The sequence below is a fragment of the Mercenaria mercenaria genome, chromosome 9, assembly GCF_021730395.1.
Source record: "Mercenaria mercenaria strain notata chromosome 9, MADL_Memer_1, whole genome shotgun sequence".
In the NCBI taxonomy this organism is placed as follows: domain Eukaryota; kingdom Metazoa; phylum Mollusca; class Bivalvia; order Venerida; family Veneridae; genus Mercenaria; species Mercenaria mercenaria.
This window is the reverse complement of record NC_069369.1, coordinates 47,729,109-47,754,530: the sequence shown is the minus strand read 5'-3', so window position 1 is coordinate 47,754,530 and position 25,422 is coordinate 47,729,109. Positions and strand designations below refer to the sequence as shown.

General features: G+C 33.0%; 1 long non-coding RNA gene across 1 annotated transcript; it reads right to left on the bottom strand.

The window, feature by feature from the left end:
• Positions 1-21,643: 21,643 nt before the first annotated feature.
• LOC128559691 (uncharacterized) lies at positions 21,644-23,011 on the bottom strand. The gene is made up of 2 exons (XR_008372536.1): positions 22,876-23,011; positions 21,644-21,987 (listed from the first exon to the last, which is right to left on the bottom strand). It is a non-coding gene; the product is annotated as an uncharacterized LOC128559691 (long non-coding RNA).
• Positions 23,012-25,422: the final 2,411 nt, after the last annotated feature.

The following is a 25,422-nucleotide window of genomic DNA, read 5'->3' as shown; positions in this document are numbered from 1 at the left end:
CCTAATGATATGCTGTCGTGTTGACGGAGCTATAGTTATTTTTTCAAATTTAGCTCACACAGGAACACAACAAAACGATTTGTTTTTTCAGATTTGTCCTCTGGTTTCAGGTAATGCCCCATGTACATGGTAAGAATACATTATATTCCATTAATTTACTTCTTTCTGATTATTACTAAAGTACAAATTTGTTTAGAATCAAATCTCTGTGTTTACTTGATAGTTGTAAATCATGAATAGAATATACGTATTGTCAGTTAAAAAGAAGGGTACATACCATAATATATAACTCAACAGACATAAAATATATACTAGTGAACCGTCTGTGGGTGCTGTCACTAGTCTGATACTTACCAGGCTGTTTGCAAGTACCGCATGTGTGTACCACCACTAGTATGTTATGGGCTGGATACTAGGCCGCCGCCTGAAAAGGGCCGGAATTTGGTTGTATACATTCAACTGAAGCGCCTGCTTGAGTCGTCGCTAGTCTGGTATGGGCCATACATTCTGTAAACAACCACGCTGAAATAGAACAGTATAAATTGAATTAATATAGCTTCATTTGTATCCAAAATTTTATCTTATTTTCCAGCATAATTGTGTTTCGAAGACAATTGTCACTGAAAAGCACAGATTTGTCACATGTGTGGATGTGTATCATTGTTCTTATGTATGATTTTGCTCGGGTGAAATTGAATTCTATTCCTTTTTTTCTTTCGAAATTATTCGCTTCTTTTATACTAGAACAGCTACGACTATATATGTACGACTATATAGCAGGTCAGTATTCAAAAGGTCATCACAAGCTTGTGCGTTGACATTGCAGTCGTTTTGTGTAATGCTATGTACAGGTCATTTTTCGTTATGCTTTACTTTACTTTTTTATATTGATGACTCATTGTTTACTGTAAGACCTGTCCTAGTATTGAGTCATCATTTATGTTAATAAAAGTTATTTATATTCTATTGGTTTCCAGAGGGTTCCATCAACAGGTTGTTCACATTAATTTAAAGTCTACCTTATTACGGATTTTTCCAGAATCTTCTTTTTTATTCTCAGTGATACATGAAAGTGCTGGAACCTTCCATCACATGCTTTAAATAGGAAGCTGTCTGAGGACAGGGCAGAACCTAATGTAAAATCTTATTGGAAAACTGTTATATATTCCTTAATAACAAAATATTACCAGTTTGGGCATTTAACATTTGATGGATTTACATTAATATTGTTGAATTTTAAAGGGAGGATTTATATTCCTTCGATATACTAAATTCAGTTTACATTCTGTGTGAGAACTGATTGGATTTAAATTTGACCAGGACAAGACTTGAACTATTGTTGAATATTATAAATGGATTTTACGGCTAGTTAACATTTTCAAGATATCTGAATCGTTACTTTTCAAAATAAATTTTGATATTGTTAATATTTGCTGGTTTTTTTTATTTCCTTTAGTAATTTAAAATATCATGCAATTGTTACTCTTAGACGTACATGTAGACGTACATGTAACAATACCAAATATAAAACAATTCATTTGAATTTCCTGAAAAGGAGATTATCTTCTGATCACTGTCACGAACGTCTGCTGTTGTTCTGGGAAAACGGATGCAAGGAGGCCGTGTTGAAACACATTGAAACGTTGAATTAAATAACACATCCACATCAGCTGTTTTCTGGAGCAATCGCTAAACGTTTGTGAAAAAAAAATATTTATTTCAAAACAGAAAACGTCTACAGAGGATATCAGTCAGAAGAGTGAAGATATTCGTTAGTTTCCTTATGATACAGTTTCTAAGAACAATCATAAATTGTATAAATATAAACAGATACTATAGTTTAAAAATATGCGTAATTAAGAAAACTTTTTTCACCCTTATTATATACCAAAATAAATTAACAGAAAGCAGTCAGTTTTGAAAATACTCAAAAGTAAGACACTTATTTGTTAGCCGGGTTTTGAAATACGCTGCGTGCAATTTGTTTATTAGGCAAATATCTGTAGGACCTTGATGATCCAACACAATTTTATGAGGAATAAAATGAATATTATTTAAGATAACATGTATTGTTTGCAACATTATTTCCCCATAATTTACAATAAAACAGGCGTAAAACATAATAGTATTATCTGTTTGTGTCCAAAACAAAGCATTGTCCGTTTCTTCAAAAAGATGCTTCAAGTAAAGGAGAAGAATATGGCAGAATTAAAATACTGAATTGTTCAATTAGTGCAACTTGTGCTATGCTAAAAGAACCGTTAATAATTAAAGTGTATGAAATAGAGATAGCTTAAAACTCGACAATGTTTAATCTGGTGTTACACTGTTGGAATAATTTGGGATGTAGTGTCAATATTGATTCTGGTTACAGGATTTTAACTCTTATCATGCTGAACACGATTGATTCTGCTTTTTCGACCACTGCAGATCATGATCAGCCTGCAAATCCGTGCAGTCTAATCAAGACCTGTACTGTTTGCCATTTAGTCCGTATTTTTTTTGTATGCACCCCTTTTTAACAGTTTAATGGTACTGTCCAAATTAAAAGATGGACAAGTTCATTTATCTTAAGCGGTAAATAAGCGATATGCCTTGGCTAGTGTACATAAAACAACCACAAGTCGAAATATTTTGTACACCAATAAAGGCATATTGAGCAATATAAATCTAATTTATCTAAAATTTAAACCACTAAATCCGAACGAAAATCTAAAATACGCCATGTTTATTTTTGAGATTTTAGTGTATTTGATTCATTTGCATAGTACAGAAATATATTGTTCGGTCACGTGATGCAAGTTAACTTAAAGGTCAATACTAAGGAAAGTGAACATTTTAATTTCTTTTAAAAAGCACAGAAACTATTTCATTTTATTGGAAAATGAAAGTTGGTATGTAGAAATTCGAAATAAATCGCAGTATATGTACAATTATTTTTCTATGAAGTATGAAGAAAGTTAAAAAGACCTGGGGGGTCATTCTGTCGATTCATTGAAATTTCAACATAATACACATACATTTCTTTGAGTTTCAAAGACTTTCTGTAAATTTTGACCTGCCAATCTTCATTATTTAGTGTCTTGCAGAAGTCTATGCACTGGCTATGAAAACAATTGCCAACTCACTTTCCCTTAGTAATGGACCTTTAATACAAATCGTTGATAGCTTGTACCAATTTTTGCAGCTGTAAATTGCTTGTAGCTGTGCTCAAAATACTTCAAATAATCACTTGCAGATTTTATGTAACGACAATGATTTTACAGTTGAAGATTTCAATTTATAGCTGTAAAACAGTCTGATTTATGCAAATTAGATACAGCTGTAAAATCCTACAGTTTAAAACATGAAATAGTTACACTTGTAAATATGCCTAGAAGGTACAGCTGTAGCTGTAGAAATGTTACAGGTGTTGAAAAAGGCAGCATAAATTTAGGTGATGAGACCAGAAGTACAAAATGTTTTACAATGGATTGATATTCTCTAGAACACGTGGCAATGGTAGCAACTGCTACAGAAAGGCAAATGAATGAACTTGTAAGTAAAGAACACTATGGAATTTTTTTATAAAATACAGCAGTTATAAAATTCAAGAGTTACAATGTAAAACTTGTTTATAAATATCTTTGTCATGAAATCTTATTGAAATCTCGTATTTTTGTTTCCGAACCATATATAGTTCAAGTATCGTTAAAGCAAATTTACCAGTTTTGAAAACAAGGTTATACTGTATAACCTAAACAGACGATATTCAGTAATAAAGCAAACGTGTGAATATAAGTATTAAGCTTGACAATACTGAAACACGTTTTAGTTCTATTAGGTTTCCTTGACTGTATTATTCTATTAAATGAAGATACATTTCTCATGTTAGAAGTCAACGAGTAATGTTCACATTCAGTTTGAAGAATTCAATATTTCAGCATATCAGTCAGTCTCCGTAAAGTCTTACGTAAAAAAAAAACAAAGAAAAATATCAAACAGGGAATGCCACGCACCAAAAACGTAGCCTCCTCAAAACGAAACCCCCAGCACGCAGTACGCGTGCACCCACACACACACACACACACACACACACACCACCAAAGCCAACACATAAGGACAACGAACAACACACCCACACAAAGCAACAATAGACGAAATGACAAAAGGAACCAATCCTGTTCATTTTAAGTCTGCTTAATGAACTAAAACATTTTGTAGAGTCTTCTTGAAAACGCATAATATCATTTGAGCAATAAATAATTCAAATTCAAATGAGTCTGGTAAATAAGCTTAAGCAGATGAGGCAATCTTCATGTAAGCATTCATTATCAATTGTGTTTTATTCAATTTTACATTTTACATCAATCTTCCCTTTTAGTGATAGTTCGTTAAGACATTCGCAGAAAATTCCACAGGGAACAATTAGATTAGGTTCCTGAGAGTTTCACTACTTATATAACAAATGTCACACCTCTTTTCAATAGAAAACAAACATATCAGTATTTCAAAGGAAAACAAGACAGATGATTATTTCCAGGATGAACCGGTTGACAGTCATTTCGCAAGAAATGTATTAACTTCATTCATTACACCTGTAATAGATGACAGACTTGTGGGCAAACTCAAGTACTTAATTAAATCAAAATATATTATCAACAAGTTCAGTGATTCAGAAAAACTTAGGTAACTGTGGTGTCTAAATAAAACCCTGACTTAAATGACTATTTTACGTAATTAAACTCTAAATAAAAGAGAGATAAAAAGTCACAAACAGATATCTGTATTTTTTTTATAATATTTAACACTGTCCTACAGACAAATATACTCAAGAATTTAGAATTGTACGAATAGAAGACTTACATCGGAGCGATCATAAAGTGAGATTAGGAAAACAAATACAATAAACATCTTTAACCTTTAGCCTGCTAGCGGCAAGTGAAACAGCCTTTGCGACAAATGCAGACCAAGATCAGCCTGCACGGATGTTCTGCACTGTTTGTACTGTTCGCTATTCAGTCAGTAAATTTTCAGTGAAAACCCCTTTGAATAATAAATAAGTCCATTTTACAAATTTAGCAGGCTAAAGGGTAAAGAAAGCGGATATCACATTTTTTAGTTAAAATAAGCCGTAAAAAGTTTATTGTTTAAATGTTGGCGTTGTATAAACTGATTTTTTTTTTTGTATTTTTCAAAGAATTCCAGTAATTCAAAGTACGAACACTAGACGGAAAGAATAAAAGTGTTCAATATAGACGGATAGCTCAGTGGTTTGCACACTGGCCTTCCAATTCTGAGGTCGGGGGTTCGATCCCCGACAGCTACTCAGGAATTTTCAGAAACGCTTTTCAGTGTTTCCCACCCAACTAGAGGTGTACTGGTCAGGAACCCAGGCAATCCTTGCGTGTATCAGTGCTATACACTGGGCACGTTAAAGAAACAGGCTGTCTATTCGCAACGCGCCAGGCTAATTTAGCCGGACAAGCCTGTATCTGATTTCTGATCTCTCTGTCGTGGGGGCTTTGTCTCACTCTGTCCCTCTAGTCAGATCGCTCTGTGTCTGCACTAGTAGAGGATGAATTATGCGCCCTGTGTGGTTGCATTGAACTATGTAAAGCGCCTTTGAACGTGAAATTGATCATGAAAAGGGCGCTATATAAATCTGGTATTATAATAATAATAATAATAATATCAGTTTTCACTCTCGTATTATTAAGTCAGATACATATATCATGTATATATTAAGATAGTCAGCATATTCACCCAACTGTGAGAAAATTGTTGTTTTATATTTCGGTTGTAAATTAGTCGCACCGACACATTGTTGGTCACTTCATAACTTCTTGCAATATTTCAGCGCGGGTGGATACTTTGGTAGAACCACCGAGCGTCCGTGAGCGAGCGGAATAACTTCCTCATAATTATGAAATAATTTTACTCGAGGAAAAAAGAAGAAAGGAATCGAGCAAAAGAATTATGTTTTATAATATATTTAAAATATGTTATGCTTTGAAAAAATATCAGCGCAGTGTCTCCCATTCACTACACCCCTTACTACACCTTCGTGATTTTGTTACAAATGAACATTGTAAGGATTCGTTTAATAGAAAAAGAAAACCCTGTCGTCCTTATCGGTATACTACATACATGTTATTTTATGTTTTCAATGCTACCGTCGTTCTACTTTACCTTTTAATGAATTTTCCTTCGGTTTGTTGCGTTTAAGCTGCTCTCACATTTTGCAATTACTTACTTGGAAATCCATCCCGATCAGATAAGACATATTAAACATTTTATCACCACCAGCCAGACCTTACATAAATGTATTTCTCATTAATTTCAATGCGTCAATCATTGTCAATGTTGAAACTGACAAATTACCATATAATAATACAATCGTGTTGGTACGATAACACTTTATGGCCGTTATATCTCTTCAAAAAGGAAAAAAAGCCTAATCCTTTGAAGTAATATAATCTGCTTACATTTTTTCATGTCACGTTTCTCACTAGCTTAGACGACATGACTTGTACGGAAATATAATATTTTAATCAAACGAACTTATACCTAACAAACTAAAGGACAAAATCTATTGGTATAATAAATTTTTATAAGGTCAGTGACGAAGTAATTTTTTGTCCAAACGACGCCATGTTGTTTTTGAGAACACACATACAGACGTATAAACGTTTAAAATTAGGTATTTGAGACCGTCACAAAATGTTTTTGCAATTTTATAACGGGATCGCTCAAGGAAATGCAAGCGGATTATACGTAGTGTTTGTACAGGATTTAACATTTCTGCACTTAAATTAATAATATTGCATCAAGAAATGAATGTTATTGAATCAGATCGTCCAGGAAACAGTTATGTACTTTTTCTGTCAAGCGGCGTTAGGGCCTGCATATATTTAACCTAGGCCTAACGTTTGCTTGGTGAGAATTGGTATCGGACTTGCAACTGAACTTCGGATAAAACTTCGCTTGGTAGCAAATTAGAATTATTTAATCCTGTTCACTAGTACACAGAAGTTGGGTATAAAACATAAGAATAGTCTTGGTTTTGCCTCTTTTATCTTTATAATGCAAGGGGTTTTTAAGCGCTATTTCAATTCAAATTACCAAAATGTATCTACGAGCTTAGGAAGTGTATCTTGGCCACGTACATAAGTGGTGTTATAATTTTTTAATTATTGTTTAAGGCAGACAGCACCTAGTTTGTGAATATAATTTTGATAAAAACATATTTTAACCTACCGCATAAATATTTTCACTATATGCAATGAATATTTTACAAAAACTGATAGAATTCTGCAATGTTTGATAGATCATAAATATCTCAAGAGTAATCCACGAGCATACTAGTATGCATTTTATTAAACTGTTTGATATTATTTATATAAATTTAAAACTGTATGAAGTTTCATTAAAATCACATATTCGCGGTCAAATGTTCTTTGTATATTCTAAAGTTTCTGAATAGCATGATGCAATAAAATTCTATACTTAGCAATAACTTGCATCGTCCAAGAACTACTGAGACGCCGCCTGCAGGACATTATTAGTTACACTGCTTGTTGGTGACAGGATACGGGATATACGCTGTCGATGAAATCCATATCAGGCGGGAGCGAGGATCCATATCAGGCGAGAGCGAGCTCGAGCTGATATGGATTTTCGAGACAGCGTATATCCCGTATCCAGTCACCAACAAGCAGTGTAACGATTTTATCTTGCCGACTACCTTTCACATCCTCGCTGTAACTGACATAATTTTTATATTGAAAAAGCTATTACAGTTACAGTGCAGACTGGAATCCTGCAAACTTCTCTGGTCATCATGCTTTGATTATAGTTGAATGAGTTGATTAACACCAGCCATAAAATGTAAAATGAACTGTATTTTGACTGTATCACAAAACACAGAAGGTCATTTTTACAGGTTATGAACAGGTTTTGAATTTTTTTTATGTTCCATCCTTTCGAAAAATCATCAGATTACAGAATGTCAGAAATGTCCTAAAACTTCGGCTTTCGTCCCGTTTCCTTTTAATTTCTTTAACTTGCAGGTAGCGTAAATGATCCTACAGCAAACTACTGTCTTACAAATGTGTTGATTCCTTTGCTTAACTAAAACAACATTTCAACCTGGCAATCGCGGCCGTCCCATACAGAGCTACTGTTCTTCTATTGCCACTAACTTCACGATCCTAATTTAGATAGGATAGGAAAAAATAGAACAGCAAGAAAAAACCCCACTAAATTTTTAATCTCGGAAACGATATCTATAGCTGGAGCTTATAATCTGACTTGATTCAATTACGCTAGCGATGCGGCAGCCATTTTGTTTTAATCAAAATTCTTATCTGAAATGTACTAGCAGGATATGGAATATATCCCGTCTCCACGTGACGTTTATTGACCAATAGAAATGCAAGAATCTTGTAGGAGGCAAGATAAAATGATATATCTCGTACGACATTTCTAAGTTTTCAAATCCCATCAGTATTGTAAAGGAGAAGTAGTGCAGACAATTTTAAATTTTCAAAATATGTATACTGGGTTCAGATTTATAGTGAAATATTTTTGAGTGTATTTTCTGTTGTACTTTCCATCCAATTGTATGACAACAAAAAAATGCTTTAAAATTGTCATTTTGGATTGTTATGAAAATGCAGGATACGTATGTTTATCTTATAGTAACATTTTAAATGTCATTGTTGTCTAGCGTAATTTTTCAAAATTTTGCAAATCGGACGCAAAAAATCTATATTTTCACTGTTGAAATATTAATTATATAAAAATATATTTGCATGATGTCTGACATCTGAGTAAATCCAAGTTGAATAAAACAAGTTCATTGTTCCTTCTCATGGGGAACATGTCACACTTGACTGAGCATGTAATGGATACAAGGGTATCGTCAAAGGAATCCGATTTCCTGTAGGGCGCCGCCATATTGGACTCATGCATATTCATTACAAATAGCCTCTAGCCCAGTATGTGTTTACGCATAATCAATCTTTATTTCATTCTTTAGTGCAATATAAAACTACCTAAAATAATAGAAAAACAAGACACAATAATAAAGTTTAAACCATGTAACTCCTCAATTGAATATATCATAGTAAAGAATCGAGATTAATGAAATGAATATGCATCATCTAAAAATAGACTCCCGCCAAAAAAAATTTACGTAATGAAATTGTCCCTGGTCACGTGATTGTTTTAGCTTCTAACGTTTCAGATTTGCAAGTGCTTTCTTTTACGTACTTTTTTACTCATCCTGATTTGTTTTTCGACTCGTAAATGCATGTATGAAATTTCTTTGTGTTAAGTGTGCATGTACTCGCTGGTGTAGTCGCGTGATGAAAATATCCGGAATTGAAATAAGGACTGCAACACAAATGCTTCCAAATAGCATAATATGTACTGCACTTGCTTATATTAAAAAACAACAACTTTGGATTGTGATAAAACTGTTAATACTTAGATTAGTTCTTAAATAGTTAAGTTTGCACCGAAAATGACAGAACATATTTTTCTCATTGCATTATTAAACATTTGTAACATTATGCTTAACAATATACCTTAAAAAAGAATATTTTATATGCGGTAGAAGGAACCTATTGGTAAGCTAAATCTTGTATTATTTCCAATTTGTACATTTTTATTCTGTTTAATAGATTTGCACAACCACCGATCTCGAAATATTATAATTTCCTTGTTAATTTGACACAACTTCTGAAGTAATATGATAATTTTCATCCTTTGTGTTTAAATGTACTTTAATGGCCGCTGAAAAATAAGGAGTTAATATAGTTTTCATGCTGGTGATTGATGACAACTGGAAAAGAAAAACGGCGTGTTTTCTATAAATGTGTTGCCCTTCGTAAGAGCCAAAGAAAGAAAGAAACACATTGTCCATTTCATTTCCCAGAAGACACACGTCTTGTGTTTCTGGAAGATGCAAATAGTTAGCCTTTTAAAATTAAAACACACCGAAAAGTGCTAAATGTCATAGATTCTATACTGAAAAGAACAAAAATAATTACTTTCTTTCCAATACATTTTTATATCAAGCATACTAATTCAACGTATAAGCCTGTTTGTTTTTACCTTTTTATTTTGCTTCCTGTTGCACTGTAACTTAAAATATGGTATATTTCTAAACAAACGTATTATATTATTATTGCATTATAACTTAAAAGATAATATACATGTACTTCTAAACAGGCGTTTAAATTTATACTTTTTCTGTGTATTTCAGGAAGAAACAAATGCCCGTAAAGACATTGTTATTAAAATAAAACAGCCCAAGATTTTCAATAAACAGACAGTCATGTACACATGCATGCATTGTTGCGTACAGTGTCTGATCTATGCTATAACGACAACGATTACTTTATAAGTTAGAAGATTGTCGATGCAGCCAAGATTTCAGACAGCAAATCAGCATTTTTAATGACGTCTTGTTAGTCTTCCCTTAATAACTCTTAGTCCTTGTCAATCTTCTGTCGCTTTTCCTCGTCATTGCTTCCATCAGCCATTATCTCATTTCCTGCAGTGTACACTCAAAGAAGGGGCCTCCGTGGCCGAGTGGTTAGAGTCGTTGACTTCAAACCATTTGCCCCTCATCGATGTGGGTTCGAAACCTCATTTGGGGCGTAGAATTCTTCACGTGAGGAAGCCATCCAGCTGGCTTACGGAAGGTCGGTGGTTCTACCCAGGTGCCCGCTCGTGATGAAATAGTGCACGGAGGGGCATCTGGGGTCTTCCTCCACCATTAAAGCTGGAAAGTCGCCATATGACCTAAAATTGTGTCGGTGCGACGTTAAACCCAACAAAAAAAGTACACTCAAAGCATAGTTGATGCTTTTTATGTAAAATCAACAAGAACTAATTTGAATATTTGCAATAGACATCATATAATATAATGCGACGCAAATTACAAAGAAGAGATAAAGTAATTATATAATGTGAACATTTTCAATGCATTTGAAATAAACCAATTGTCGACCTGCATATTGGATAATTGGCGCATTTAGTTATTACTGTGGTAAAACTGAAGGAGGTCGTCGGTTGCCATAAAAAAATTGGCACAGATAATAAATATTTATTGTACGAAACATTTTATTTATCTAATAGTCAGTGGCGTTTTTGTATTATTCTTCTTCTTATTATTATTATTATTATTATTATTATTATTATCATTACTGTTATTACTTATACAAACGTATTAATATTATGCCTTATGCTGTAATTATACTGGAACACTTAAATATCTTATGTTCTTTGTAAAGAATTTTTAGAAACCTTTAAGAAACTTGTGTTACAAGCTAGGTTATGTAAGACATATTCATTACTTGCAAAATGTGTCAATTATTGTTACTGTTGAAACCGAGATATGACCCTACTGTAATATAGTCGTGCTGGTATGAGAGCACTTCTAGTCTGTAACATACTAATGGTGCCAGTATATTGAAAGAAACATGACAAATATGTAACTAATCCTTACTGAAAGTAAGTAGAAGTAATCTAGCTAGCGTTGTCTATGTACTAAGATCACAAGTAGTTGGGCAGAAATAAAATTTGGAAAACAGCATACTGAAGTTGCGATTCCTTCGCTCAAAAACACAACGATTTTTTTCAAATAAAGGCATATTGATGCAACGATTCAAAGGGTAAGCGGAACCGAAACTACACGCTTTGTTAATGAAAAGCAAACATTGAGTTTGGAAAGGTCATTCTTTTTAAATCAATTCCCTCCCGCTAAATATTGGCGGCAGCTAATTGATCTTGTAATAGCATGGACCAATTTGTTACGTAGATAACAAAGGTACACTTACTTTGAGGCAATTTAATGTTTCTTGCAAATAATCCAAACACTCTCGGGATTTTGTACCGAAAAGACATTTTGGCGCTTAAACCACCGATACCTGGATATAATTTCACGTATCTCATATGACGACTGACAATCAATTACTAGAATGACATGTAACAAATGTTGTCTGTGATGATTTTGCCCTGGGCTGTACTAACTTAAAGGTAAAGTAGAATTGTGTCAGATTGTTCGTCTTTAAACTTTATAAAGTAACAAGATACTTATTTTTCATTTTTGCCTGTCATAGTTATAAACATAATGTCATAACGTTGTCAAAAACATTCTATTATGCCTCTGATCCGTCAGGATGTAAGCCAGTAGATACGAAATCGTCTTGCACAAATCATACTGACACAAAGACTGATGACATGTGTTTACAAAAGAAACGTGTGCGAAACAATTTAGTACCCGCTTTTATTAAACTGTATAGAGATCTATTGACAGAGTGCTACGATTCCAAACGTAACTGATGCCTGAAAATACCATCAGTATAAGAAAAGCAAACAAAATTGAGTTTGGAAAGGTTTAGATAGAGTTGTCATCTCATTGCCCATTCATTGAACCTATATTAAAAGTAGAAGATTGATAATTACATGAACGTATTAGTTTTATATATAAGTTATTGGCGAGTACAAACGAAATTTTCACGAACCATTCAGACAGACACCAAAGTGACTGACGCAAAAAATCTAACGAGAGTTATTTGACGACTGCGTTTAGTAAATTTAAATGAAGAACTATTAATAATGCAACATCAAAACGTAACCGAACCCGAAACTGGACGATTTATTTATATAATTATATAAATCAAATAGGAGTAAATCTGGAAAAAAATATATTACGTTGAAGACATTTAATGTATTTTGTCGTTTCCGTTTAACTATGTCAACAAAATTTCGCCATTTTGCACGGAAAACAACATTTACTTCTCACGTAAGCCACCAATAGATACTCAACACACCCTATCATTTGTCTTCGGACAAATATGCATTTTGACGTATGCTGTTCCAACTAACAAATGCTTATGATGATAGTGTCGTTGTATTGATAATATAAACACAGGATCAATTAAAATAATTAAATGAATGAAATTAAACTGTAAATATCAGATAAGATCCTAGTTCCGAAAAAAATAAATTCGACCATGCTAATGAATTCCAAATAAAATACCGTATTTTCTACAAATTTATCGCCCTTCGGGAAAGCGAAAATCTATTACAAAACTGTCTCGGACATTATCTCTCAGGATATTATCAAAATATGCAAAGGACTTATTACTGTTTAAATTAAAACATAACGAAGGTGTTCAATATAGTAACAATTAGCCATTTTTGAAACAAATTCCATTCAATTTCTTTTGACTGAATAAAGATATACAAAAAAGGACATATAACACGTGTATTATTCAATAAATTCGGTCATTCGTCTTTGTACATTTTGTACTTTTATTTCAAACAGCCAATCAGAATACGATAGACAGTCCCTTCTGAAATTCCTATAGCTTTAGCTCTTTGGGAAAGAGTATCCAGACCATCTTCTGCAAACGTGCCCCTTGTGTAAGCAATGTTTTTCTTTGTTGCAGCAAAAACAAGCCTGCCTGGATGGATTCTCTCTTTGGGACTATTTTGACCACCTTGAATATTTTAACACAACGAAATACTGTTCTACAAAACGTTAAATTGGAAACGTAAAACAACATCGCTAAAATCATGTACGTAAATACACATAGTATTAAAATTTCAGCTGTAAACATAGCAATATCAAAATAGATGTAAATAAAATACTTCTCGTTCAGATTTTGTAACAGACACCTCTGTGATTTAAAAATGATGCAATAATGTCAATTGAAGCTGTTTCAAACAACTACTCATTTTTGTTATTATAGCTTAGTGTTTTTGTTAAACATTGTAAAGACAAAATGCATTTCTTGACGTACCAATTTGCTAATCTATTCTGAGATCTGACATCTCAAAGCAAAATATTTTCGTAGTGATCTGGTTAATTATCTAGACGCTAGTCAACGCTTCCGTGTTTTCAGACAGCAAATCGGCATGACATTCTGTTATTCTTTTCTGCACGCCATTTACCTTTTGACTGTCGGATTTTGCTTTTCCGAGATACTTCCATCCGTCATTAACTTACTTGTTGTGAAGAATATTGATTAACACGAAAGCTAACTTTAGTGTGACATCTCTTACCTGATGAATGACTTTTCTCAAAAAGCTTTTGAAATAGAAGTGTTTAACGCAGCTTGTTGCACTTATACACAATTATCTCGCTGGGTGGCTATGAAAAATAAATCTTTTTTTTCTTGTTAGTTCTGTGAACGTAAACATCATATAAACATCTTATAACGCTTTTTTTTCAAACTGAGTAAAATGGCATTATGACATATATCTATCAGGGAATAAATGAAATATTACAGTGAAACATATATGTTTATTACACAGCAGTGAAAACTATCAATGAAAACTGTATTTTTCGCTAGTACAGAACTACAAGATGATAAAATTTGGTGTAAATCATTATTATACATAAGGAAGTATGTTTGATTTCACATTTATAATAAAAATATGTTTCACTAATGAGCAGCAAATCTTACAATTTACCCATGGCTGTGCCACTCGTGAAAATATTGCATATCTTGTTTTCATCCTTTGAAAGATATAATTATCCTACTGATGAGCTGAAACAAATCTATCGTCTTTACAATCAATTGGAAATGCGTCTCAACAAAAATATGTTTCTCTACATCGCATGGCAGGATAAATTGATACCCAATATCTAACCAAACACATGCACGTTTATTGGAAGAAAGACAAATAGAAAGCCTATTAGGAAAATCGTTCAAAGTAAGTATGGTATAGAACCAAAACCAGTTGACAAAGGCAAAGATGGATGACCATGGTGTCCCTTTATCATTCGCTTGAGTATCATTGCTCTTAACTCACAAACCTTCAATTCTCTTTAGTCACAAACCTTCATTTCTCTTAACTAATATGGCAATTGTGGCAGTTTAACTGTCAACCTAAACGAGATCTCAGTGGTATACACATATTGTGTAAATAGTCGTAGAACTAGTTAAGAGTTGAAGGTTGTCAAGCATAAATATTGTGAAATATGGCAGTTCTTTTTTTTATATAAATTAAAGGCATTGTAACTGGACTCCCGCTCCAATCTGGTCTGTTATAACTCTTAAACAAGATCTAATAGATATAAATATTCTATGTAAATATGTATGTGATTGTTGAAGAAATTATCGTGATAAATTTTAAAAATGGAGAAATTGTTACTAATATTTTCAATGACTTCCGTCAGAAATCAGAATAGTTGTGCGGACAAATTGTTGTGATGGACGGACGGATATACAGAGATATAGGAAATATACTACAAATGTAGAAAAATTATGAAGCCAAACGTTGAACGCATGCCTCGCAAAATGTGGCAATATTCAATTATTATGGAAGTGTAGGTTATAATTTCGTTTTAATATGAAACAGCTTTAGTAGATGGCAGGCGTCAACATTAAGTTATAGTAGTTATTGTCCGTCAGTACTGAATTTAATAACTTAAATTAGGGAACAGAAAGTCTGAGGCATTATTCTCAATGTGCCTTCATTTATCTCGCTTATTCTTCGATCATATGGTCAATGATAATACAGTGTAGGCTTCTGTTACATTTGTTTTGTTCTGTTTTGGGATAAGCGCCGTGTTTCAATATTATTTATGTAACAGCGGGCAGTTAACCTAACCATACTAGAACTAACTTATCTGCAGGGATCTTCTGCATGTGAAACAGAGGCGGAGAGAGAAAAAAATGATTTCAGATACAATGTCCGTTTTTATATCCTCACGGAGAATAGGCGCCACGTCCATAGAATCAAAACTGATATCTTGTGAAAATCATTGAAACAATGAACGATACATAATAAGTGCAGTGGGGGTTGTCTGGCTAAAATCGTGTAATTGATGCATTGTAAGAAACTAAAGCTCAATGCTGATAAAACAGGAGTAATACTGTTCGCATAGAAGCAAAACTCTTAGCACATTGCTAACATTTAGGTGAAGGTGACTCGGCCAAGAAATTGTGTAAGGAATGTGTAACAGCAAACAAATTCTGTGTAACGGGTTTGATGTGGTTACATTCCATCTTACCAGTGATGCTGTAAAATTCCTTGTCCCCCTTCGGAAAGCAAATCTTCGGGAAATTGTGTGACTCTACAGCTCACCAGTGTTAGGAACATGTGCAGTCGGATATGGGAAAACATTGTTATTTCTGATGAGGCTATATTCCACTGAGATGGAATATATCAGCAGATGTTATATCTATATAAAAAAGGTGACAATGATCATGAGAGAAGGAAGATCGTTTAATTTGATTCGTTAGCTAAATGCATCATTTTTACTGCTGCTATTTTTTGTCATCATTAACTTCCATAAACTGATACAATCTATGTCTGAATCGCTTGGTCTAGCTAGCTGGAGTATCATTTCAATGCAATACGGAGATTCAGCAAATGAACTACAGTGAACGTTAATGTTGTATCTTAACGAGGAGCTAAACATAATATAAATTGAAGTCCCTTTGCATGTCACTATAATGGTCCTTTTAAATCTGGGATTACATTCCAGTTTACTATAATAGAATCCCTCTAATGCCGGTCCAAGGCGGCGTTGAGGTGTTGCATATTTCATTACCTCGCACGAACAGACTTATTTGTCTTTGTTGCGTTATATGCTTCATAGATCACATTATAAATTCATGTTCATTAACAGTCGTTGTCTCTATCAATATACGCTCATAACGCTCAAGAGATAAATCGCCAAATCACAAAAATTGCATTTCTCTGTATTATGTGTTTTGTCTCACAAGGTGCCAACACTGCACTTCATAGTGGCAATATGAAATCAATCATTCTAATTTTCAAAAGAGTTATGGCATAAAACCAAATAAATCAACAGCTCTAATTTCAAGACAGTTGCGCTTGTAGGGCATTTGACGCCAAAAGTTAACATCATAATGCCTTCGTTCTAGTAATATGCATCTGTGACATATTTCACGTTGCTAAATATCTTATTGCCTTGTGATGAGGAGAACGAGTTCACACGGCACCTGTTCTTTATTCAGTATAAGATAAACTGCTGACGAATGGCGTCAATGTTCACATTTAATCTGAGAAATTCAACATTCCTGCTAATATATCAGTTAATGTGTCTCATAAATGAATTCAATCCTGTTTTCAAGTGAGTCTTTATTGGCAAAAAGACCTCGGAGACACTGTTCTTGCATAAAATGTTACAATTTTGAAAGCAAATACCATATCTTTTCTCAAACTGGGGCAATGTCACCAAATACGTCGCCAATTTTATGATAAATCGTCAACGGAATTCCGGTTTTTATTAATATATGAAGTAATAACTCGGTGTGAAAGAAAAAAAGTAATAGCAACCGAAACATTCCAAGATTATGTTTGTTTAAGTTGTACACATGTTGAATCTATAGAATACAATGGAGCTTGTCTAAGAGGTGGGACTCATTTACAATTCTCGCATTGATTGACTAATTTGAAATATTAATAGTTACAAAATTACAGTAGTTGACGATCGCGTCATGGATTATGATTCGTCGACGTTATGATTAATAACCACTTCTCTATGGGGAAAGAACATATTCATGGCATTAATTTTGATGCAATGGTCATGTGCATTCAAAACGCTAATCTGTCATACCCTTTCACGAACCCTTCAAACATTTAATTTGCTCTCTATTCTAAAGTACTTTCCCAGCTACTGAATTAACAAGTTTATCCAGTTTATAGTAAATTTCAGTCTGCCATGCATTAACGAATTCGATGCTCATCAAGCATCGCAGTTTTTCAATAAATATGCTCCTTGATTATAAATATATAGGGGAAAAATGGCGGTATAACTTTAATGAGTAATTGTTAGAAGTGCGCTATATGTAGTTAACGAAAGAGTTGAACTACATCAATTGTAACAGTTTAAATATAGCTTATATTCTAATAATAGAAACGTCATCAATGATATATGCCGTCAGGTTTTTTCATTAACACATTACTGTCATGCACCTACGTAATGTTTTTGTTGTTTGTTTTTTTTTTCTCATAAAATGTAACACTGAGGTTTTATTTTTTTTTAAATCGTCAGAACTTTGTATAATTTCTTCTGAAGTATTATAGTAATATCTTTTGCAATGTTAATTTTCTTCTGTGTTTATTGAGAAATTTATTATTATAATTATTATTATCATTATTATACCAGATTGACATAGCGCCCTTTTCATGATAAACACGTTCAAAGGCGCTTTACCTACAGCAAACGCAGCCACACAGGGCGCGAAATTCATCCTCTACTAGTACAGACACAGACCAATCTGACCAGACGGGCAGAGTGAGATAAAGCCGTCAGAAACAGATAGAGAGAGAACCTTTATAGAAACAGGCCCATTTGGCTAACTTTGCCTAGCTCTTTGCGAATAGACAGTCTGGTTCTTTAACGTGCCCCGTCTTTCCTAGACCTCTTTGTTAGGTGGGAGACACTCAAGAACATCTCAGAAATTTCAAGTGCCTGGAACGGAATTCGAACCCCGGACCTCTGGATTGATAGTCAAGCGTGTTACCACTAGACCTACGGCCCAACTTTTAGTGATGTTCAAGAAATTACAGACCAAGAAAATGCATCACACCGTTACAACTCTGTGCACTGAGAATAGTCTCTGACTCCAGGTTTTGAATCAGTTGTTTCTGAGCACAAAAAAAGGAAAACGACCAGTAGCATTCTGAAACTGAGAGATCTTGAAAGAGTCTGTGTTATAATCATTACATTGTAATGATGGAATAATTGAGCTCTTCAAACGCAACTAGAGCATAAATACAAAAGGAAGATTACATTAACTCCCCTATAGAAAATTTAAGTGGAAATCCCGACGGGATTCCGATAAGATTTCAGTGGGAATTTCAGCGGGAAAAATTTTCGGGATTCCCACTGCCTTCCGGTGGGATTCTCAGCGGGAAACACTGGTTTTTCATGCGGGATCCCACTTGATTTCTCATCGGGAATCCCGGATTTCAAGTGGGATTCCACCGGGAATTCATATGGGAATTCCGGTGGGATCTACCGGGATCTTAGCGGGATATACCGGGATCCCGAAAATTTTTCCCACAGAGATCCCAGTAAGGTTCCACTGAAATTCCGCTGGGATCCCATTTGATCTCAGTGGGATCCCAGTATATATAGATTGTGGGAATAACCTGGATCCCAGGCTCCGATTTCACAAAAAAATCTTAAGTAATTGCTTAGCTAAGTTTGTTATTTGAAATGCTTGTTTTTGCCCTTTAAGCATCTTCAGTGTTGACTTTTTCATCTATATCAGATCCGTACATGATTATTTCACAGATCGAAGCAAAACAATTCATTCTGAATATTACAGAAATGAAGTATAAAAGTAAGAAATATACTTAAGCAAATACTTAAGTTCTTTATATCGTGCATAAATAGATATATCATATTTGCGAGACTGAAATAAGTACTGCAGACAAATATTACTAACCATGGTTTAATGTAGCTATAAATACATTTGTATAGAAAAATTCAGCATTCAATAACAATAGCTTAAGCAAATGCATACTTTTAAAATAACAGACTTAGCTAAGCAATTACTTAAGATTTTTCGTGAAATCGGGGCCAGAGCGTTTTTGGTTGAAATCCCGCTGAATTACAGCAGGATCCCAACAAAACTAACGCAACAAAAAGTCTGATGAAATCAGCTACCGGTATTACATAGAGAAATAAATATCTTAAAGTTGAAAATTTGCAAATTAACACGTTTTATATTTTCTTTCAAATGAAGTTGAAAATTAGTTTATTGTAACATTTCCCCTTTGCTCCAACAATGATTACTAATCAAAATGATACCTACTTAACTGGACAAAAAAAAACGAGTTTAAACTCATGCTAGATCTGTATTAAAGACGACGTGAAAAAAATACAAATCTCTCCGAAATAGCAATCATTCTACTGAAACAAGCACACATATTGACTGCAGAAACGAATGCGATGTTAGTTTTAGCTATTGCACCAATAATATTTCCATATAATCTTGATTTACTTTTGGACAGGGAAGTCGTAAGACGAAAAAATCACGATCATTTCACAGATTTTAATTTAATCTTTGCAGGTTAATAATATTAACAATGTTTTACGTTATAAAATGTAAATAATATGTTGACATTATTTGTGCTTACATAGTCTTACCGGTACACTATTTCTAATTAAAATAAGTACTCACACAGTAAGTCTACAACAACAGAAGTTGCATTACAGCTCAAAATAAATACAGAATAAAACGTTTATCTTTCAAAGAGTTTGCTCCCTTTAATTGGTTTCTTCTTAATTCAAAATTATAAAAAGATTTTAAAATTGAACCGTTTTATTTGAGTTTGCTCCCTTTAACAAATACAAGCATGTATGTTGTGGCAGATCCTTAACATTAGCATGAATATATCAAAACCTGTGAATCATAAGACTTGAAATGACGCACATTGTTTTAAGATATCATTGTAACAACTGTAATGTCAACGATACGTTACACGACTAAGACCTGCAGAGTAAAATATAAAGGTGTTCTTGTATCAATACTACCCTATCCGCGGCTGATAATTTTTCCAGTATCTTGTGTATGTATATAAATTATAACTTATTTGCAAAATAAATGAAAAGCCTGTACATGCATAAAACTAGAAATTTTGATAGGGATGACCTGTCATTTGAGCAAGGTGAACCACACAGTTAATGAAAAATATTAACATACTATTTACTGACTGATCGGCCGTGTGGTAAAGCGTTATGCCTACCCGACCGTGTAGAACTTCCTAGTTCTTTAGTTCCTGGTTTGAATCCCCTTATAATTTTCTTTTATCTATTAAATTAAGATAAAAGCAAATGTTTCAATTCACATTTTTCACTTTTATCTGTTAATTTTTAGTATTTGTTGATATATACGCTTTGATGTTGCCCAAACATACAAAGCAGCTTCAGCTACATGCTTACTCAAAATAATAATAACGTATTTATTATAAAGGGTAAAAGTATGCAATTTAGAAAAAGTTCAATAGGTTTACAGAGAAATGTATAATAAGAAATAAAAAAAAACAAACCTGGACTCCAGATTTATAGGCTAAGAATGATCCTTCTTGAAAGTGTGTCATATTATGAGTGTTAGAACATTATCTTTTGTTTCTAAACTATTTTAAAAAAATTTAATCAACAAAAAATATGTCCGACTGAAAAATCGAACACGGGTTTCCTCGCAAGTAAAAGCTTTCCTACTATTTTGACCAATACATAGTCTTACTTAACAACCGCTTATACAAAGCTTTATAACTGAGACAATTTACACCTGATACCCGTTACAAATGCTTTCTAATTTTAAAATGGAAAACATAGTTGAAGTAACTAATTCTTAAGTGTTACCATACATATAATCTGTAAGTAACTAAGTTTAAAAGCTTCGTAAGAAACATAACTATAAATTTCTGATATCTTTAATCTTCGTCGAACAATCCAATAAAACAAATAAATAGTTTTTATTTAAATAGAAATTTTAAATATGATCAAAAAGGTAAGCTATACGAGTAAACATATGGGCTGAGTCAAGGTCGCATCGCTTGTCCAACTGATGTATCTCAATTCCACTATATTCCATCAAAATGAGATATCAATAACAAATACAATTGTGCTAATATCAAGAATCAATGAAACGTCGTATCTTCTCTTTATTAAAATAAGTTATTCCAAGTACAAAATGTAGTAACTTTCTCTTAAATATTTATATATTCCCGTTTTTTTTCAATGCTACTTCGATAAGATAAAATATAAAAAGAAAAAAAAACATGAAAAAGATAAGTGCATAAATCATGAAGGTATATGCCTTGGTAAGCTAGTTAAACCACTAGAAGACTGGGAAATTCAGTTTCTAATACAATGATCACATCTTTGTTGTAGTTATACGTTTCAGAAAGAGTAAACTTCCAAAGTTTCCATTGTTCCTTTCACAAATGTCTAAATCTATTCTTTCTTCTGATCCTTGTTCAATATTTGACCTGCAAATAAAGATAAAGGTTTTGCTTGAAAACAAAACACAAACAGTTTTGCTTACATCTTTAAGAAAAATGCAGCTAATTAAATGAACTTTCTGCAGTGTTCTATCCTATCGAGTTCTCCACATTTGGTGCATGAATTAAAATGTCAGTAACTAGATGATAATAAATTAGTACATGTACAGAAGAAAACAATGCCTGGGACAGATAAATAGACAACGTTACATCTATTAAAGAAAATATAGACAAACTGATCTGGTATATCATTAGCTAAAAAAATATTTTCACATCGTAATATACATGTAACTATAGTTGTTCACATAAAGGTATAAAGGTTTGTTTTTTTAACGGTCTGGACTCAGCTTAGACTGTGTTCAGACCCTGTGTTTTATTCACATGACATAACTTTTGAAGCTATTCAAATTTTGTATAATTATGTCCATTGTCTACTCGAAATACTAGATAATCAGAGAAGAAGTCAGAATATATAACAAAATAAGTTTTTCTAGTCGGTAGCCAAACGATACTAAGATGTAAAGTAAATAAATAATAAGTTTCTGAAAGTAAATAATTGATTCTGGTATTCATATGATCATCTCCTAAATAATGTATTACTTATTTTGAATAAACAGAATATCATGTCATAAGGTATGCAAATCCAGTAATAGGCAAAATAAATGCCATATGTTGAAAATTCGTACAAAAGTATCTTATGCATTTTTTTTCAAATTCAATTTTATCTGAACAATAGATGTATTACTTTCAACTGGATGGTTGTTGTCAAAGGCTAGTTTGTTCTGCTTTTTTCTAAAGATGAAATTTAGAATAGTATTTTCTAACCCTTTCGAAAATCAACATGACTGTCGATGCAAAATACAGTTATATACGCACCTGGGATGTTATGCATGTATATTCGTTCTTCTCTTGATCATGTATATCTTTTTCATGTGTAATTGTTCGTCTCTGATATTTTTTTTCTTCGATTAGCGCCGTTTGTCACCTACAATGAGTTTTATAATCATTACTTTACAGATCTAATAAATAACTATTCGAAACATTGTAAACAACATTTAGAATGCACTATATCCTACAATACGTACTACATGTTTTATTTAGGATTTTGTAGAATGAAGCATGCAATTTAATAGATTTTAACTTGTTGTTCTTTATTAATTTACAATGACTTTTTCGCAAGACCTCCAGCTATTTTATTTGCGGTCTTAAATTCTTTTTGATACAACGTCGTAAATTCGAAATAATATTTTGAAATTATTAAGTATCATAATTCTCATAAAAACGAAATATCATGACCCGCCCGCTTGGCTCAATAGGTAATTCGTGGTTGTGAGTTCGGGCCCTCGGCGAGGCGTATGTTTTCTGTGACAATTTAATAAAATGACATTGTATCTGAAACCATTCGTCCTCCACCTCTGATTCAAGTGGGGAAGTTGGCAGTTTTGTTTAAAGGAGTAAAAACAAAATATTATCTGGTTTAAACCAGAAGTATTTTGTTAACTTGAAAAAAGATTCTTTTCCAAGGCACGAAAATTTAAATTTCTTTTCACGGAATAATATTCATATCTATTTTCGATATTTATTTTTACAATTGGTAAAAGGTTTTTATTACGTTGTAAAAGCAAAATCATCACGATAGAATATAATCGAAATAACAGTTATTTATACGCAGTAAAAAAAGAACTTAGAACATAAAACAGAAAAATTACTTAGAACAGAAATGTCGAGGCCCGATATTTCAGTGCCAGCAGTGAATCAAACGTTCAACATTTTAATATGTTAACGGTTCTGTGCAATTATTATATAGAATTTCAAATAAGATATTCAATATTGATAGCAATAAAGAATCATTTCAATATCAAATAATTTGACAATGATAACTGCAACACATGCACCATTTACCATTTTAAAAATTCTACATTATTCGAAAGTAAAAATAAGAAATCTAATGTTAAGAGTTTCAGATATTAAATGAACAAATTATGAGTACAAAGTTCTGTTCAAATAAAAGTCATCAATGACGCGGTTGAACTTTTCTACATTTAACATGTATACTAGAAATTTAAAAAAAAAATCTTTTTCCAAACGCACTCTGAAGAAAATCTAAGGAGACGAGATAGTGAAATAATTTCGACTTAGCCTTTCTATGCTGAAGTAAATAAAATTTCGGGTTCAACTTGACAATTACAGTTTTATTAAGAATATGTTTTTGAAGATAAATGCAAACTGAATTGTTGATTGAGATGTACGATTTCAATAAATCGCAGTTCTATCCTTATGTTTGATTGTATTTTTTTGTTTTTTTTGGATTTAACGCTTTTTTTTCAATAGCATTTCAGTCATGTAACAGCGGGCAGTTAACCTAACCAGTGTTCCTGGATTTTGTACCAGTACAAACCTGTTCTCCGCAAGTAACTGCCAACTTCCCTACTTGAATCAGAGGTGGAGGACTAATGATTTCAGACACAATAGCACATTCTCTAATCAGCCCCTGTGTCTATTTTTAGAATGACCTGATAAAACCCAGGTTTGTGGTTTTATGATTCGGACAAACATTCAGAGAGATGCTTGTTATTTATATAGACTCAATGAATGTTTTGTGATGGCTGAATATTGTTTTACACATTATTTTTTCTGTTTAAGAACTTAAATGGATTCAGTCATGTCCTAGAACTCTGTTGACTGAATTACAGAAACAATTACTTTACCTGATGTTATTATATCATGCAGTAAACTGTTTTCACACCAAATTAGATTACCAGTATGTCTTATTAGTGTTGAAATTTAGTTAGATTGACTATACTGAGAGCTATGACATTAGTTATAACAAATAATAATTCAGGAAAACTTGATGAATAAAAGATAACATTAAAAATTGGTTTTAACTATTATTATTTATTTACTTCAGTCTCTTCCATTTACAAACAATAAGTATATACAAATATACAACACAACATTAAAACATATGTAAATGGCCATTCAATTTTAGAATTATAAGAGACATATAAAACGGTAAAAAACAATTATACTACAAACATTAAAATCCACCAGATGACTTAAAACAGTACACACAATGTATTTATATGTATAAGCATGAGTGTGCTCGTGTGTGTAAATGCATGTGTGCTTGTGTGTGCTTTTTTTTGTGTGATTGTTTGTGCGTGCTTGTGTGTGTGTTGGTGAGTGTATATCCATTACTTAAAAAGTATACAGACAAGTGTGTGTGTGTGTGTGTGTGTGTGTGTCTTTTTTTTGTGTGTGTGATTGTTTATGCGTGCTTGCGTGTGTTGGTGAGTGTATATCCATTACTTAAAAAGTATACAGACAAGTGTGTGTGTGTGGGTGTGTGTGTGTGGGGGGGGGGGGGTGTGTGTGTGTGTGTGTGTGAATCTGATGAGATAAAGTTACCTCAGAGTGTACTAA